Source organism: Myxocyprinus asiaticus, chromosome 48 (genome assembly GCF_019703515.2).
Source record: "Myxocyprinus asiaticus isolate MX2 ecotype Aquarium Trade chromosome 48, UBuf_Myxa_2, whole genome shotgun sequence".
Lineage (NCBI taxonomy): Eukaryota > Metazoa > Chordata > Actinopteri > Cypriniformes > Catostomidae > Myxocyprinus > Myxocyprinus asiaticus.
This window is the reverse complement of record NC_059391.1, coordinates 23,603,236-23,618,145: the sequence shown is the minus strand read 5'-3', so window position 1 is coordinate 23,618,145 and position 14,910 is coordinate 23,603,236. Positions and strand designations below refer to the sequence as shown.

At 37.1% G+C, this 14,910-nt stretch overlaps 1 pseudogene; it reads left to right on the top strand.

The window, feature by feature from the left end:
• The first annotated feature begins 3,715 nt into the window (after positions 1–3,715).
• Positions 3,716–12,864, top strand: LOC127437364 (intraflagellar transport-associated protein-like; annotated as a pseudogene).
• The last annotated feature ends 2,046 nt before the right edge of the window (positions 12,865–14,910 follow it).

The following is a 14,910-nucleotide window of genomic DNA, read 5'->3' as shown; positions in this document are numbered from 1 at the left end:
TTTATAATTAATTAGTAACACACTTTGAAAACCTCAGTGAATTCAAATGCACAATCCAAAAAGAATAATAGCCACAGTGTGTAGAAGGGTTGGCACTCTTGTTGTGAAAAATAAAAGATGTTATATTATATGTTTATTCTTTTTTGTTCTCATATTAAGGTGAGTGTTGCGCCCCCTTTAGTGAGCTGCCGGCGACCCCTTTACATGGTGCCCCTATGTGTTGCAAACCTGCATATATGGTTTTTGCGCCTCTGCATTCAGTGCTTCAGTCGGTGCTGTGTGAGCAAGCGGCGCTCTCTAGTGGTCTGGACGGCATTGTCCATTATACCAATATTATACAGAATTTAAAAGGGGGGTTTTGTTCCTTTGGTTAAAACTTTAAATTTTTCCATGATGTGATTGACATTTTCGTGGAATACATAGTATGAAATTGTAATGTTTTATCATATACAGTACATACATGCTGTATGTTTTTAACTGCAAAAACAGAAGTGTAAAAAATGTTTTAGAAGTACATAATAACCTTTATCAATCATCATGTTGTCATAGTTATTTTTTATATCTTTTTTCATCTTTTTATCTTCTATTTATCTTTTATTGTGGCTCCCTTTATTATTTTGGGGAATTTTTTTTCACATTTTCAATACAAAATATAATTTTATTTATTTATTTATTTTTAGAACAGTAAAAAAAAAAAAAAAGCTTTTGTACTTCTTTTTACATTTTTAAAGCATAATTCCTAAGAAAAACAGTGATCTGATGACAAAATAAGATGAGTGGCAAAATATTGTTATCGGCCTATAGGTTTTTGTTAAAATCGGTATCGGTCAAATATCTCTGTATCCCAAGAGTAAAGTAATTGATAAAGACTCTGCAAATTGGTTCATTTGGTGATTAATATAAGAACCAGTCTACACTGTGTGCAAGCAACGTAATGCAGCGCAAAAAAACAAATAAACTAGAACGTCCCCAATATGCGCAATAATCGGCAAAGACATGGCGCGCTGTCTATGTAGTCAGCTTCATCAATTACGATAGTAGCAGAGTTTGTCACAACACGTCCAGAATCCGATTTGTATTATGCAGAGTTTACACTACATGATTTTAGGCCTGATTTTCACTTGCCGACAGTTTTGTGGAGATCGCCAACAAAAGCCTGAAATCATAGGCAAATCAGACGAACGCAATGTATGAATTACAAAGACGCGATCTGAGAGAAGCGCCGATGCGTCGCCGACATCAGCGAGATATCTAGCATGTTAAATATCTGGACCTGTCTGCGATTCCAAATCGTGCAATGTGAAATGTGTTTTGACTGAATACAACTGCAGCGTTGACCTACAGCCAATGAGAGAGCAAGAAACGGGGCAGGGGAAGTTTCAGTGGGAGGAGTCCTGATGTACCTGCAACAGAACATCAACTATGATGTCTTTTCTTCTTCTTTTTTGACTTTTCGCTGTAAGTCAGCGCACAAACAAAGTGTATCGCTCCATCGTTCTTGCGGTCCGCCATTTTCAAAACCCCGCCCGGCCAAGCATGAGAACGCCTACTCACGCGTGATCTTGTGTAATTCTCGTGTCACTTCTCGCATGTACTCTGTTGTGAAACGTAATTTAGAGTCCAGGCAGAGTCGTCGGGGATTTGTCAATAGTGAAATGTTTTGTAATGCGTTCACCCCTGTCGCCGATTCCTCGTGTAATTTGAAAACCCTACGACCTCCATGACAAGACAGACAGTTGTATAATATGAACGATACCACAATCCGACATCTTTGAAAGTCATGTAGTGTGTAGGAGGCATTAGTGAATCAGTCCATGCCAGTGTAGACAGTTTAAAAAAAAAAAAAATAGATTTACTGATTTAGATCATCACTCTATATTTTTCCCAGAATTGAAGAGTCACAGATTTTACATTTATGCCTTGCTATGTTTGCTATGTTTTCCTCCACTGGAAACAGAGTCTTTCAAAAACACTCTCCATTACCGCACACTTTGGAAAATTATATTTTCAGATGAAATGAGATGATGTTTTCAAACTCCACGCTCATCTGTTTTTGTTTGAAATCTCTGTTTTCAGTTTAATAACATCATCGTTTTCCAAAGTATCAGGAAATGGAGAGCATAGCGAAATCAATGCATTTTCAAACTAAAATGTATTAGTGTGGACGCAACCTTAGATTCTGCTTTTTATTACTAGGTTTTTAAGTTATGTAAAATGTGGTGTTAAATGCCACTTTTTGATTCTAGCATGTCATCTTGCAGTTTTACAGCCAAATTGAGTTTTTACAGTCGAGCGTTTGGCGAATTGACGATTTAACGAAGTTCGATCTGGTCATTAATAAGAGCCGGTTTAACAAAATGATTCGTTTGCGAATATGACATCACTAGTCGTGTCGCTTCTCTCCCCTGATTCGGAATGGAAAGCTAGTTTACTGCATACTGCTTAGAATTCACTGAATACTGCCTACTATTTTTGAAAAATTGCATGTTATAGAAAAATAGAAAATGTCCCGCACACTGTCATATGGCTTAAGAAACTTTATTAAATGAGAAACATTTCGGTCAGAGATTTTGCCAAGAATTTTTTTTCTTCGTCAGGGTAACAATGCAATGGGGAACTTTTCTAAAAAATAGTATGGTACATTGTTGTCACATGACCTTATTATGTTGACCTTATTATGTTTAATTCAGCAAGTTGCGTTCAGTTATAATATGGTACATAAAAAAGTTGTAAAATTTTACAATGTAAAAATGTATTCCTCGCATTGTGCTGAGGTTGCATAAAGAAAATTTGCATGCTGTGCACAATATACAGTATTTACTGCAGAAATAGTATAAGTAGCATGGTAGTATGCTATTCTGAACATAGTCAGAGACAGAGAGACAGAGAGAGAGAGAGAGAGAACAGAAGAAGGCCAGCTCACGCCCGAGGCCATGCAAGGATTTGCGCTGTATTATTGATAGAGGAGAGTAATTAGACTCTGGTGTAGCACCTGTTTCTGTCCCCGCTAATGTTGTGCCTCAAGAAGATGGTTCTCCCCAGGGCTGGTTCATGATGAATGACAGGGCGACAGTACAGAGGTTCTGACTATTATCGTCGCCATTCTTCATTATTTTTTAATGTCACGGCAATCACTGCCCGTCCCCATTTCTAACCATCATTGATTGTAATTAAGCTGAACTTCAAAATTATAATTTCATTCCAATCAGGGCTAATGCGACTGTAATGCATATTGCCGGGTGATAAGTGACGTGAAAAGAAATGAACCTAGCTGGATCCCTTCATCATTTTTTATTTTTATTTTGTCATGGTTTTTGCCGATGCATATAATACATTTATACTGATACTTTTTGCATTTGTCTGTGCTTCAGGCTTTATGGCTCTTCACACAGCAGCAGAATATGGTTGCCTGTTCTGTTTGGAGTGCTAAATGTTTTTCTGTTCAGTTTTGAAAGAGAGTGACTATAATTGTTCCGTAATCACATTCTAGATATTTAAGTGTAACTTCAAAAAGTTCCTCACTTCAGCTTTAAAGAGTTCAATTTTCACTTGCAACCAAATTTTGAGAACAAGTTCATTTGAAATGTGCTATATGAACAGAACTGTAGTTGGTAAATGCTGGTAAATGCATTGTCAATCCAAACACTGTGAATGTAGCCTCTTTCTCTCTTTTGTTTTGTTTCTTTCTCTCACTTTGTCTGATAGGTTTATCAGGATGCCAGGTTTAGTTCAGGGCTTAGTTGAGGAACACCATTACCAGGCCATGACTACAGCTCTGAAGCAGTTCCTTAACTCCCCAGAGCAAACTTATGAGCAGTTCCTGTCCACCTTCCCCTACCTGACCCAAGATGAACCTAACTGAATGCCAAACACATTGTCTCTCCCCTGATACGTCCTCAGGCGGATGTATTGTATTTTTGCCAGTAGTCTTTGGTCTCACTGTCATAACCCATTCCAGAGAATGTGAGGGATCTGCATTTGACTGTCCCTGGAGGACATGGAGACTCGTCCCACAGAGAGATGGACAGCAGCCGAGAGGGACAGAGAGATGGAGTGACAGAGATAGAGGAGAGCGCATTCCGATTGGAAGGACAGGCGAATCGTTGCTCATCTCCTGCTGATCAGGAAGAGGTCAGAGCCTTATAGATCTGAAGCTCTTGAACAGATCGTCTTTTCTGGGAGAAGATCAGGCAGACCTCTCCTTTTCTCCCCTTCAATCAGTCAAAGCCTGCTGCATTAGCCTCTGCTCTTTTTATCACACACGCACAAACAGATCTGTCTTATGTCTGACTGGTTCTTTTTCTCTGTCTGTCTGCTTCTTATTGCCTTTTTAGCGGTGTTTGCTAAGGCAAGCATCAGAATTTCTACTGCTCATAGTTAGGGTTAGAGATTTTATCAAACACCTAACCCTAAATATTAAATTGTGACACATAACTCCAGTACTGTTTGTGCTGCAGAGATTAAAGATTCTTGAAATCGTGCAGCTTGTTATGGAGAGACAGGTTCTTACTTTTCAAAGAGATTAGAGTTATGATTTTTACCTGGGAGACAATAAAATGGGCTAAAAAATCCTATAGACTTATATTGAAGAAGAGACATGGGCCATATTGAGGGACCAGGGACCGGATTCACAGAAATCTTCTAAAGAAAAAAGTTCTTAGGACAAATAATAAAAAGTTCCATAGAAGGTATCAGTTCACACTGCCTCTCGCGTGACGTAAGCATGTTGGCATGTTCAAATGAAAGCAAACCCAATGAAGCACGTGAACAGCATTCTCTTGTAAACAAATCGAGCTGCACTTCCGGTTGTATCGCGTCAGTTCTCGCGTGAAGCGAGAGGCTACGTGAACTGACTCCCCTCGTTGACATGCATTGGAGAGCGAAAAGGACTTAAATCGTATCTCTTTAGAAGACATTCATTTAACCACTGGTGTTGTATGGATTACTTTTACTATGACTGTCTGTGATTTTTGGAGCTTTAAAGTGCTGAACACCAACCACTTGCATTGTATAGACCAACAGAGCTGAAATATTTTTCTAAAAATCTTTGTTTGTGTTCTGCTGAAGTTAAACACATCTGAGATGGCATGAGGGTGAGTAAATGACGAGAACATTTTCATTTTTGGATGAACTATCCCTTTAAGAATAAACAATAACATTCTTAAGACGTTTTTTGGGGAATACAAAAAATCTTTACTTTAAATAAAATAAAGAAGTTGAGAATAATTTTATTCTTAAGAGTGTTTCATGAATCCGCCCCTAAAATATCCTAGAGTCTTAAGGGTGGGCTCTTTGTCTTGGTAAGTAACCACCTAGCAACCACATTGCAACATTCTGGCAACCACCCACAACAACCTAGCACTGTTGACACATATTCTTCATAATGCAACCACCTAGCAACACTCTAGCAACCACATAGAAACATGCTAAAAACCACTCAGAACACCTTAGCAGCCTTATAGCAACATTCTGGCAACCACCCACAACAACCTAGCATTGTGGCTGCAACTTTTGTACGGAAGAGCACCATTCACATTTTCCACCTAGCATTGCTCTAGCAATCATCCAGAACACCCAAGCAACCACATAGAAACATGCTAAAAACAACCTAGAACACCCTAGCAACCACATAAAACAAGACTAGTACTATACATGGACAACTAATATTGGCATCATATTCATGCTATATAGCTAGAGGGGAACTGGAACTGGAGTCTGGTTTCTCCCAAGGTTATTTTTTTTTCAATAAACTAACATATTATGAAGTTTTGTATGGACAAGCACCACTTCACACCGTTTTCTTCAGAATGCTACCACCTAGCAATACTCTAGCAACCACCTAGAACACACCAGCAACCATATAGAAACAAGCTAAAAGCACTCAAAACACCACATGGCAACTCTCTGGCAACCATCCACAATGGTGTAGTAGCCATTACAGGGGTGTTTTATGGTTCATGTAGCTCGACTGGTGCAGCATGGTGCTAACATAGCTGTGGCCATGACTCACAAGTTTGATTCTCAGAGAACATGAATATTGATACAATGCATGCATTGAATGCATTGTTAGTCACTTTGGATAGAAGGATCTGCCAAGTGAATACATGTAATTGTTATGACTTTTGTATTTTACGCCATTCACGTTTTCTTCTGAAAATTGATATATGTATCCCATCTCCATCATTCTGATCCTAGACTTGAAAATTCTCCTCTCAGAGTTTTGGAGGCTTCACTGAGATGTGTATTTTGGTTGTCTGTCACTGCGTGTGTGTGACAGTGTGTGAACGGTGCTTAAGACTCCTGCCTGGCTCTCGTATTGATCTCAGCGGGGCTCTGGCGAGCCTCAGCACTGGTTACTGTCAATAACACAAAACACATCAGCCAGCAGTACAGGCCAGTCAATGCTAAAAGAGCCTCTGCCATATTTAGCTCCTCATCACCAGGAGAGAAAAACACCTGTATTGATTATAATGCTGTTTTGATTGTAATCACAGCGGTTCACATAGGTGCTGTCATTTCAGAGCACCATTAAATGAAATGTTTTATGAGCTTGTATGTGTTTTATACAGGTGATCTTGGATGGTGGATGTGTTGGTGGAAGACTTTGTAATGCAGGGAGGCCTGATCCAGACAGACCTGTGAAGGTAAATGGTCAGATGTTAATGTATAGAACCTCAATTGAAGGTCTGTTTACACATAGAACACTAAGACTAAAATGGCACGAATGTAAAAACAAATTTTTTTTGCAAACAATTGTTTCACATCAAAAATACCAAACACCAAAACTTTTGTATACCTGAATTAATTGTTTGGCAAAAGATTGTTATAGCCTCCAAAAAAACAACAACAACAACAAAAAAAAAAAAAAACAAACAAACGGTGGAACACATTTCAGACTCATTGAGGAGTTCATAAAATATAATTTTTGTGCTGAAAATTTCTACTTAAATCTGGGTGAAAGTCAACGTGAAATGCCGTTCAAAAAACTGTACTTCTGTAATGTGACTTATTTCAGAGATGCAACATTTAACCAGAAAAAAGGGCGGGGCTTGATTTTATGTATAGAGAATTGATTGGATGCTTAAACGTGTGCATTCCATACCAGAAAGGAGCAAGTATGACCTGAATGCAAGTTTGCTGAAACAAATGAATTTATTTCTCAGAACTATCCATTAGGAGAAAGGGAAAGTCATTTCAGAGAGAGAGGAAGCTGTTGAATTTTGATTGAAGATTACAAAACCTTTTTTTCTTTAAAAAACATTCACTGTTGAATCTTTCACAATAAGACTAGAAATGTGCATCAAAGAAGTTAATTGGGTCAATGTTGATTACATGTTGTCATTAACTTTTTCAGTCTTTATATAATAAATTTTTCCCCCTCATATTCAAATTATAAACTCATTATAAACTCATTAACTCTCATTTCAAAGTATACAATTATTCCTTTTGTGCAAAATGTGCAGTAGCTAGTGAATTAATGAAGAGAATGAATGTACAGATTTTACTACAATCATCTACTGATGTTTTATCATTTTTTTCATGCCAGTTTGATAATTATATTCAGAGGAAGACGATGACAAAGACGAAATCGCTAAAGCTACAGGTGTTTGTTTCTCTCAATCTCATTATTATGTGTGTAGACACATACACAAATACAGATTACACATATTTAGTTTATACATGCTAGATTACAGAGGTTCAGATTCATAGGATATTTGTTCGCATTTTTACCAATTCTTTTGCAATGGAAAGCAGATTGCAAAGAATTCCCGTGATCCTTTTCATAATTCACAGTAGCTTCAAATGAAATCTGTTCCAACAAATCACAGCTTCTCATGTTGGAATAACCTGGATGGATATACTTCAAAACGTGAGAAGCACTGCATGCTCTCATCAATATTCTTTTCATGTGCATATGTGTGGATTGCATTGGATCATCTTACCTGTTAGTAGGGTTTAGTGGATGTCATGTGCATGCTATTTTTTTGTAATTAGGGCTGTTATACAGCTTGATTTAAATATATTACCATTTATTACACATATTCAATTCATGCAAATTTTAAAGTGCTCCCTTGTCATTAGAGCCGGGGGCAAGCGCTCGCTTGGCGAGGCTTGTATTGAGACTGTACATGTGCCAGCTCGTTTCTGCAGTGCCAGAGAGCCTCATTTAAACACCAATGACCAATTTAATACAAAAATAAAAAAATATTTGGAGAAAAGAATCTTTGATTGGAGAGGCTTAGTGTTTAGAGGAGGGCTTCCTCATTTTGTGGTGTTGTCTGTGATCTGATTGGTAATACAGAAGATAAGCATGAAGTGTGTGTATGTAGAAGTCATTAGGTGTCGTGTTGAAAATGGCAAGCAAATTCGCTGAATAATAAAGGTGGAGGCTGAACTTCACCTTAATTAGCATGAATAATCATGCCGCTGCTGGGGTTTGCACAAAAATAAAAAAATAAAAAAAATAGAGGGAACCAAAAGGTAAGAGTGAAAGACAGTCTGAGATATAGCAATAATGGCAGTGCTCACCACCCAAATAAATCTTCAAATGGGTCAAGGGGTCGATGGCATGAAGGCAGTTCTTGTCAAAATGGATCAAGGATTGAGAAGAGCCACACAATAATTGCAGAGCACCTATGGTTTTAAAGGAACAGTTCACTCAAAAATGGCAACTCTGTTAGCATTTGCTCACCATCATGTTGTTCCAGACATGTATGGCTTTCTTTTTTACGCAGAACACAAGAATAGATGTTTTAATGAATATCCAGGTCTGTCATTTTAATACAATGGCAGTGGACAGTGCCTTACTTTAAAGCTTAAAAAGGACCCAAAAGTATCATAAAAGTAGTCCATGCGACTCACACATTATATTAGGTTTTGGTGAGAAACAACACAAAATTTTAGTCACTTTTCAGGGAAAGATTTGATGTCCCTTGCGCATTAAGAGCATTATGAGAAAAGCTTGTTCATGAACTTGCGTTGTTTAATGCTAAAAACAATGCATGTTTTTGCAATGAACACTCTTGCCACTGTGAACAAGCTTCTCTAAATTCCACTGAAAAATGACTTAAATGTAAGGTTTTCCACCAAAACATGCTGTATTCCTTTAGAAGACTTGGAATACAATGCACAAGATGCATTAACTACTTTTATGATATTGTTGGCCCTTTTTTTTAACCCCTTAAAGGGATAGTTCACCCAAAAATGAAAACTCTCTCATTATTTACTCAACCTCATACCATCCCAGATGTGTATGACTTTCTTTCTTCTGCAGAACACAAACAAAGATTTTTTTGAAGAATATCTCAGCTCTGTAGGTCCATTCAATGCAGGTGAAGGGTGGCCAGGACTTTGAATCTTCAAAAATCATGTTAAGGCAGAATAAAAGTAATCCATACTACTCCGGTGGTTTAATTCATGTCTTCTGAAGCGATATGATAGGTGTGGGTGAGAAAGAGATCAATATTTAAGTCCTTTTTTCTACCATAAATCTCCACCTTTAAACAGCCCCAACCATTAGGTGGCGATATGCACAAAGAATGTGAATCGCCAAAAAAATAAAAGAAGAAGAATGGGGAAGTAAAAATGAAAGTCGAGATTTATGACAAAAAGTACTTAAATATTGACCAGTTTCTCACCTACACCTATTATTTTGCTTCTGAAGACATGGATTTAACCACTGGAGTCGTGTGGATTACTTTTATGCGGATTTATGTGATTTTTCATTCACTTTCTTTCTATGGACCTACAGAGTGGAGATAAAATTCCCTGGATACAAAAATAATTATATGTGATACCATTTGAGAGCTTAAAATCTGAACTTTTCACAGAATTCCATAATTTTGGCATTTATGTTACAAAAAATCATATAGTAAGATCAGAAAACCTGGTAATGTTGTAGAAATATGAATATTAAAGTTTTTCAAATAGACAAGTCATTTATCAAAAGCTCTCGTTTTCAGGAATGTGACTATTTTTATTGTTGAAGGCTTTCAAAGACAGGATAAAAAAATGTGTGGTTTTTACAAGATTGTATACGCACAATATATACACACTATTGGAATTTTTAAAATGAGAGCAATAACTTGGAATTAGTCCACTGTATGTGTGTAAGGTGAGCTTTTAAATTTTGCTGTGAAAAATTGCAGGTGGTAGCCAAAATATGCAGCAGTGTTGAAGGGGTTAAGCTAAAGTGAGGGACTATCCTCTGCCATTGTATTGAAAAGACAGACTGCGATAATCATTAAAAAAATCTCCTTTTGTGTTCTGCATAACAAAGTAAGTCATGTGGGTTTGGAACAACATGAGGTTGAGTAAATGATGTCAGAATTTTAATTTCTGGGGGAATTATTCTTTAAATAATACCTGTCTCACCACGCTGATCAAGGAGGTTCAGCTTCCAGATTCATTCATTAGCTGCATGCAGCCTGTTACTTTGCTTCCGTAGTGAGCTGTTTAATGACCTTGTTTGTGAGACCATGCTGTTCAAAAAACAGCTCTGAAGGGTAAAGGTATTCTTTAGAGTTGTGCAGATTCCATAGGCTTGCGTATCTACACACGGAGTGGCATACACACTCGAATGCACACAGAAATGCACGTTTCACCCCCAGATGCCTGGTGCTCACAAAGCAACTCCAAGTATGACTAGTTTGAATGTGCCAGTAATTAGCTGTTTAATTAAGATCAGCATCATTCACATGCTTGCCAAGCCTGATGTCTCTCTCTCTCTCACACACAAACTACCACAAAAACACAGGTACAGGCCACAACAACTGCTTATTAGCACATACATCCTTCTTTTGTAACACGTTGAAATGAAATTTCTGTAATCATTTACTCACCCTCATGTTGTTCCAAACCCATCTGGCTTTTTTTTCTTCCATGAAGCACAAAAATAGATTTTTTGCAGAATGTCCTCACTGCTCTTTTCCAAACAACGAGAATATTTCAGTGAATAACAAGTAAAATATGAGTCTGTTCCTCACACTAAGCTATCATATGGCTTCAGAAGACTTGGAATAGAATCAAATGGACTACTTTTTTGATGAGTTTTTTTTGTTCTTTTTGAAACTTGACAGCATGGATAAGAGGAGAACAAATGTCATGTAAAATATCTCCTTTTGTGTTCCACTGGAGAAAAAAAGATTGTCATACGGTTTTAGAATGACTTAATAAGCAAACTTTTTAAATTTTTGGTGTAGGGGAAGTAGTATTATTGTATCCTCATTGCTGTTTTATTAACTCTGTGGAAAGGGCAATTGTGTGCAGGTATTTGTGTATAAGAGAGGGATTTGAAGATATAAGCAACAGCTTTCTCCGTAGTTGAAAAGGAAACTTCATAAAGACAGACCCCATGAATAAATATTATTATAGCCTCCTTTATATTGTTTCATCAGATAGACCTTAAGATGTATGCAGATAAAAAAAATGTGTGTGTGTGTGTGTGTGTGTGCATACATTTGTGATTTAAAGGAACAGTTGACCCAAAAATGAAAATTCTGTCATCATTTACTCACGACACTCCTTTTTCTTTTCTTTTGTGGACCGCAAATGTTGAATTTGCAAAAGTGTTGCAAAATGTGTAGCTTCAGGTTTAAAAACTGTGATGAAACCTTTTCTTTTGTCCTATTACACTGTATTCACATTTTTTGTATTGATCGCAAGCACAAATGAAATTTGTGAGCTACAGTGAAAGGGAAAATGTAAGCACATAACTACTTACATTTTGTTCTGTTCATCACCAAAAGCTATCGTAGGGCTTCCGAACACTTGGAATATAGCGCATGAGTCGTATTTTTGGTCCTTCGTAGAGATTTCAATCATAATCCACTTTTGTTATATAGGGACAAGCAGCTCAGACATTCTGCATGATATCTCATTTTGTGTTCCACAGAAAGAAAAGGAAAGGAGTACATGTTTAGAACAACATGAGGGTGAGTAAATGATGACAAAATGTTCAACTTGCATGGGCAATAATTGTTGATGACCAATGTTAACGTTCTGGGTTGTAAAGCTATTCATCACACAGGTGTGTGCTCATGCTATAAAATAAGGACCTGTGTATAAATGAACTCTATAGAGTGCTGACTGACTGCTTTGTGCAAATGTCGTCCATTATTCATTTGTGTGTCTTTTTGTGTGATGTGTTTTGCCTCTTCTTTGTCAGGCACATTTGCACTACCTGGTGAGGTTAGAGAGGATCTGATACCTGCATCCTCTTCATCTCTCTGGCACCACACACTGCTGGAGATCGCCTCTAGTTTCACAGACCAGAGAAAACACAATCTGAGTGCTGCTGAGAATAAGGTATACATTGTCTGTTCCTCCACAATGATGCTTACTAAAGTGCAATTTAGGGTCTATGTACTCTGAGTTCATTTGTTTTTGTTTTGAAAATCAAAATATGAATTGTTCTTTGAATGCTTGTTTTTTCCTTATATAAAAAAAACAAAAACAGACCTGGTTTGCCAATCTTATCCAGAGTCTTAGTTATGATGTATATTGTACAATCTGACATAAGTGACTGTTGATGTCGCACAGTTTGTATTGGCTTCTACCCAAGATCTCACTAGGATCATATTGTACAATCTGACAAGCAACAATCATAAAGGACAGAAAAAAAAATTGTACAGTGTACACCAGACACACAAAAAAATTATGCAGTAATTGAGGTATAGAGATACTTTTTGCTTTTGTTTATTTCAGATAGGCTCTGCGAAATGAACATGTAAAATATTGTTTTTGTTGTTCTAGAATGAAAGCCACGAGGTTGTTGCTTTCCATCTGGATGAGAACTTTGATTACGACAACATTGTGCTGTCTCACAAATATCCGATCCAAGAGCAGAAAAGCGGACCATCCTGACAATTTTAATCGGTTGTTGCCAGACTCTGGGAAACACTTTTAACATCTCTGGTTTTACAAAGTAAAGTCGTTGTTAAGAGAGTCAGAGACTTTTTTTATTTTGGCACTGAAGAAGACGGAAGACTAATTGTCTGCAAATCATCAGTTTGTTTGGGACTTAAACATCAATGTATGAATCATCATTTTGAAGGATTTTCAGTCTTAATCAGTAAATAAACATTAGCATCACAGTCCTTACTGAGCATTAAGCTCATTAAAGGCGGTTATAGAGAATATACTGCAGCCTCACCCACAGCCAAATTTAAAGGAATAGTTCACCCAAAAATCATTCACCCACATCATTTGTGTGATGAACAGGCCGAAACATAAAGTTGTTATGTAATGATAATCTTCCCCTCCGAAGTACCTGGCAAATCTCATGCGCACTTCCGCATATTTACATTTGACGGGATCAATTATAAAAACATGTGACAATCAATGCTATTTGGTGTCATTGATGTCTAGCCTGGCCTTATGCATCTTTGAGCTCCATATTTGAATATACATTGATAGGGAAGATTTTTAGTGAATAACATTTTTAAATCTGATACATCCAGTCCAATTTTATAAGTTTCACCACAAATCAGATGACTAGTACCAAGCTAGAAGCTTTTCTCCTTGAAGCCCACAGTTATTCCATTTTGGCACCAACTTATTCTACTTATTCTAAATTTAACATGCATCCTCAAAACCGACCGGACAAAACATTTCTGTTTGTTAGTACTCTAACAAATTGTAATGAAATTGTTGTTGTTGCTAGCAAGGCTCAAATGCAGCCAAAGGTAATTTTCTGACTCAACGGCTCAAATAGAGGACCTGTGGTGTAACTCGATTTCGAGCTTTTGACATATTTGGAAAAGTAATTCATTTCTCATCACTAAAACCTATCTTACTGTGTTTTATTCACTGGAACAATACGCTCAGGGTTTTATTTTTGTTTTTTCTGCCTAAGAACCTCATAACCTGAATAAATGTGCAAAACATGCTGGTCTTTGAAAAGAAACTGTTTCTTTCTCTAGGATTGATCGTTTATTTTGACATTTCAGAGAATGTCCGAATGTAGCGTAAGAGTTTTATAGCTGTTTCCCAGCATGCTTTCTCCCATTTTCTCCTCTTGTTGCAGTACTAGTTTTTTCCTCTCTTGTGAATTTCTTTTTACCCTGTGGCCGGAGTCTCTATAGCAACAAAAAAGTACTCTTCAACGTTTTACTGTTCATTTACCTGTTATATAAACTTAAGAGAGAAAGTGTGTGGATTTAAACTGTCCTTTTGTCTGTATGGTCATGAATTTTTAATGTCTGCTCCTGTCACACTTTTTTAAGCAATTAGTGGACGGAGGGGTTGAAACAAGCCTCAAAGGGCACTGCAAAGAGCTATTTTTAAAAGTTAAAATGACTGTGAAAATGTGTGTGTGTGTATGTGTGTGTGTGTGTGTGTGTGTGTATGTATGTATGTATATATATATATATATATATATATATATATATATATATATATATATATATATATATACAGTTGTGCTCAAAAGTTTGCATACCCTTGGAGAATTGGTAATATATGTACCATTTTTAAAGAAAACATGAGTGAGCAGGCAAAACACATTTCTTTTATTTCTTATGAGATTCATATTCAACTGTAGGTTATAACAGAATGGCACAATCATAAAACAAAACATGGCAACTAAGAAAAAAATGAAATGACCCCTGTTAAAATACCCTTAGTTCTTAATACTGTGTATTGCCCCCTTTAGCATCGATGACAGCGTGCTGTCTTTTGTAATAGTTGTCTATGAGGCCCCAAATTCTTGCAGGTGGTATAGCTGCCCATTTGTCTTGGCAAAATGCCTCCAGGTCATGCAAAGTCTTCAGTCGTCTTGTTGACCCCTCTCCAAACATAGCGCTTATGGTTGTGATCAAAAGTTTACATACCCTTGAATGTTTGGCCTTGTTACAGACACACAAGGTGACACACACAGGTTTAAATGGCAATTAAAGGTTAATTTCCCAC